The following is a 5,411-nucleotide window of genomic DNA, read 5'->3' on the forward strand; positions in this document are numbered from 1 at the left end:
GCAAAATTGCATCAGCCAGGCCAGGCATTAGTCACAAAAAGCTACACACACAGCATGCCTTCATAATGTTGTTTCAAATCACACTTCTTTAAACAATTCTTTCCTTTTTTCGTTAAAATATGGCAGTTTGTAACAAGCCTAAAGCTACACAAAGGTGACAGTATAATAAAAAACAGCAGCCAGAAGAATCCACTGTGAGAAATTGTTTTAAGGCCGTGTTTCTCATGAACAAGCAAAGTGTTTTTGCCACATTCAGACATTTATGAGGTCAACTGAACTGTTACACACGCACACAGGCCAGGCTTGTTTTGAGCCCTTTTGCACTGTAAAATGCACTGTTTTTTTTTGTCTCCTCCCTCAGAGCTTGTTCCATCTGTGTATGTCTGCTAAAGCCATCACTGCGCAACCCCCATCCATCCAAATACACCAGTGCTGTCTCTCTCACTCAATGATTGTGCCTTCAGTACCTCTTATTCCCTTCATTTTTTTGTGAAAACAACTGTACAATTAAAACTTTCAATGATAGATACAATGATAAAGAAATAGCCTATAGTAAGTGACGTGACATGACATGTGGCCAAGTATGGTGACCCATACTTGGAATTAGTGCTCTGCATTTAACCCACACACACAGCAGTGAACACACACACACCGTGAACACACACCCGGAGCAGTGGGCAGCCATTTTTGCTGCGGCGCCCGGGGAGCAGTTGGGGGTTCGGTGCCTTGCTCAAGGGCACCTCAGTCGTGGTATTGAAGGTGGGAGAGAGCGCTGTACATTCACTCCCCCCACCTACAATCCCTGCCGGCACGAGACTCGAACCGGTTACGAGTCTGACTCTCTAACCATTAGGCCACGACTTCCCCATGCTTGTGATTCTTTGCCAATATTTTGTGATGCAATGCCAAAGTTTGGGGTCAGTAACATGAAGAAAAACAGTAACGTTTTTGTTTGTTTGTTTAGAAAATAATACTTTTATTCAGCAAGGACACATACATAATGTTACAAAAGATTTCCATTTCAAATAAATGTTGTTCTTTTGAACGTCCTATTCATCCCAAAAAATAAATAAAATAATAATAATTACAATTTTCAAATATTAAGAGCACAACTGTTGTCAACATTGATAATAATAGTAAATATTTCTTGAGCAGCAAATCAGCATATTATAATGATTTCTTAAGGATCATGTGACACTGAAGACTGGAGTATTGATGCTGGAAATTTTGGTGAGTATAGGAGACTTCTTTAAATAAATAAATTAAAATCTTACCAACCCCAAGTGTGTTAAGTGTGTTATATAGGATCTTAATTCTTCTGCAGTGCATGTAGTATGCAGTATACTTTGGATAACATAATTCATGCATGTAGACAAACAATCCCATTCAGTTCCTGTCCACGTTCTTATTGGAATTTCTCATCAGTAAGCTTCATCAGTCATCTTTTTGAATCTCACCCATCTTGATGGCAGACGCCGGACATCTTCCAGTGAATTTAATCACAGGTACATTTGACATCATTTTTTCAAGGTTATCGTGAAAAAGACCAAAAATTTCAGATGTAAATACTCTCTGGTATCTTATGGCAAAATATTTGGAAATCATTCATCCTAAAAGATTATATACCCAGGGCTACTAACTTGATTATTAAATATCCTCCATTAGATTTATATCCCTGATTACTGTTAATGCTGAAACAGAAAAGGCAGGAAACATGGAGGAGTAATACATTTCAAAAAAACAACAACACTTACTAATATATCGCTACTTTTTATATTTTAGAAAAAGTGTCCCACGAAAAGGGATCATCACATTTGGCTGTCTGTGGTTTCAAAAAGTTTGAAAACCTGGCCATCTCAATTGTGACTAGCTAATAGCAACACTGAACTCCCTGCTACGCTATAGACTGCAATAAGCTAATGAAGCATTATTTTAAGAGCCATAAGCCAAGGGTGAATCTTCATGTAGTGCAATGCAAAGTGACAGAATTGGTGACACATGATTTCTAGAATGGTTTGAATTCAAACCAAATCACTGAATCGCATGAGACTGTGTTTAAAATCTGTGGAAGACAGTTATCATTTTTGTTTTCCTCTGTTTTCCATGTCTGAAAGCCAAATGTTGAGGTGTTGAGTGTGTGGTCCTGTGGGACTTTACAGTATTGCAATGAATCTGTGATTTCACAGGCCTTCGCTGGGATTTGCAAACACTGACAGTCTTGAAAACAGGTAGAGAACTGGATGAGAAAGGCTGTGAACAATCTGTGTGGACTTGACACCTCCTTGCATACACATACAAACAAACACAGCATTTCTTCTTTTCCATTTCCAATCTTAAAACCTATTCACACAAGGCCTTTTTTTCACTGTTGGCATGAACAGACTTTTAGCCAATGTACTATTTAAAAATAACAATAATGCAATTTTGTGTTGATTTCAATAGCCTTACTGCAGCATTACCAAAAGTGGCCCTAAATCAGATTTTCCCCCCCTGAAGCCCCTTGTACTGTCTGTCCACATGCTGCTATTCTTTTAGCATGTTATGGCAAATGCTTCAGCTCTTTGGTGAGAGATCTCATCTGTCCTGAGGGGCTGAGAAGAGCAGTATGTTTTGTCTGAAGGTAGCAGTCTAATGGATAGGCATGACTTGTGTGTGTTTATGTGTAAAGACAACCCTGCACCTCAACACCCACAGCCAGCACACAAACACACAACAGCACTAAAGGAACATGTGTGAGCATTTGGGCATGTTAGTGTGAGTGTGTACGTCTTGAAAAGTGGCAGGTTTCACAAACACTACCAAGGAAGTTAAACACTATTGAATTTGTGTTAAAAATTATATATATCACGGTAAAAACAGTTTACATTGTGAAATATTATTACAAGTTAAAATAACAGATTTCTATTTGAATATACTATAAAATATAATTTATTCCTGCGTGGCAAAGCTGAATTTTCACATTTTCATCAGCCATTACTCCAGTCTTCAGAATCACATGATCCTTCAGAAATAATTCTAATATGCTGATTTATTATCAGTGTTGGACACAGTTGTGCTGCTTAATTTTTTGGAACCAGTGATACTTTTTTCAGGAGTCTTTGATAAATAAAGAGTTAAAAAGAACAGCATTTATTTAAAATATATATTTTTTAATCTTTTTGATTAAATAAATGCAGCCTTGATGAGCATAAGAGATTTCTTAAAAAAAAATTAAATATCATACTGATCCCAAACTTTTGAACGGTAGTATATATATGCACACACACACACACACACACTATACAGTAGTGTCAGGCAATTTGGTGTCCGAATATTTTTTGATTCATAACCATACATTTCATTAACTGATATACTACTTGTTCGCTTGATCCTACTCCATCTCATCTCCTTCAAGCCATTTCTCCTACAGTTGTACCTGCACTCACTCACATCATTAACACATCCCTTCACACTGGTGTTTTTCCAAGGAACCGCACTCCAGTGGTTTGAATCTTATCTCTCAGATAGGTCCTTCAAGATATCTTGGAGAGGTGAGGTGTCCAAGTCACAACATCTAACGACTGGGGTGCCTCAGGGCTCAGTTCTTGGACCACTTCTCTTCTCTGTCTACATGGCATCACTTCAAGGCATTAATGTTTGCCTACAAAACCACCACTGGCTCTGCACCCCTTTACCTTAATTCATTACTTCAGACTTGTGTGCCCTCTAGAAGCTTGCCTTCTGCAAGTGAACGTCGCTTTATTGTGCCACCCCAAAGAGGCACAAAATCACTTTCACAGACTTTTAAATTAAATATTCCCTCCTGGTGGAATGACCTGCCCAACTCAGTCCAAGCAGCTGAGTCCTTAGCCATCTTCAAAGATCGGCTAAAAACATATCTCTTCCATCTTTATTTAACCCTCAAACTCTAGCACTCTCTATTCTAATTCTATACTTTATAAAAAAAAATTTACACTTGCACTCTATTTACTAACTGCTTGTTTTCTTTAAAATAATAATAATAATAATTGTATTAATTGTATTGTATTCTATCCATTTGTTTTCTTTTTATTTATTATACAATTAACAAAAGCAAAAAAGGCCTCTAACACTAGCTTGCTCTATTCTTTTTCTATTCTATCTGTTTTCTTTTTATTTATTATATGATTAAAAAAAACCTTGCTACGTGTACTGCATTAAGCTAACTGAGACTTGTTATAGCACTTGTATATCATTGCTCTTTTGTTGATTTTGATTGCTTCCATTGTCCTCATTTGTAAGTCGCTTTGGATAAAAGCGTCTGCTAAATGTCTGAATGTAGATGTAAATGTACTGTTAATATATACCAAGCACCATAATAACAGGTGTTAAAAAAGGTCACATGATTAAAGTTCATGCCAGAAATTTATTAATACTTGCAACCAACTTGAACATACATAAAATGTCATGCACAATATATATATATATATATATATAATTCATACTTTTTGCTACCAAAAATTACAGTAAATGTTTACAATACAATTTAATGTGTTGTCCTGCTAATGTAAGATAGATAACTTATAGTTAAGACAATTTAATATAACTTATAGTTAAACAACACATTTTAGAAACAGTATTTTTCTTTCTTTTTCTGTAAAAATTATAAATGTTTTTTACAGCGTGTTTTGGGGATTGCTTTGGCTTAGACACCTTCAGTCAGTCAGTGAGACACTAATCCACAAGATTTAGGAGAGCATTCGAGCTGAGCTCTGTGTGTCTATACTATAATTTTCAAGAGAGTCATAGCTTAGGGAAATATTCAGATATTCAAACATACAGTAAGACACACACACACAGAGAGAGAGAGAGAGAGAGAGAGAGAGGCCTACAGAGACATGGATACAATAGCAGAGCTCAGTAAAATACAGAGGAAGGTTTAGAAATAAGGGGCTTGAGTGAATGTGATAAACAGCCATCAGTTCTGCAGTCTGTGATTTGAGGACAAGTGTCTGGCATCATTTCCATGGACTCTATCCAGGTGATATGGACCTGTACTGATCCTTATATTATCCAGCCTCAATCCCTGCAGGCGAGAAATACATATTGTTTTAAGGCAAGACATCTTAAACAAATTTTCATCTAAGCCAATGTACTGTTATCAACTTTTATACTGTAAAATGTGAGTGTATAATTCAGTTGTAAACTTCAGGTTGCATCAGAAAGAATTTTGCCAGTCTTATGATGTTTGTTTTTCCTGCACTATTTGTGCTATGAACATGAATGATAGTTTAGATTGTGGCTTGTTGATGATTCCCTTTGTTGATGATCACACCACTGCTATAATCGTTAGTGAAAATGAAAAAAAAAAAAAAAAAAAAGAATTTCATTTTTTGAAAACAAAAAAAAAAAAAAAAACGGGAAAAAAAATAAAAAAAAAAAAAAAAAAAAAA

Source organism: Sinocyclocheilus rhinocerous, unplaced genomic scaffold (assembly GCF_001515625.1).
Source record: "Sinocyclocheilus rhinocerous isolate Xijiao unplaced genomic scaffold, SAMN03320098_v1.1 scaffold1157, whole genome shotgun sequence".
Taxonomy (NCBI): domain Eukaryota; kingdom Metazoa; phylum Chordata; class Actinopteri; order Cypriniformes; family Cyprinidae; genus Sinocyclocheilus; species Sinocyclocheilus rhinocerous.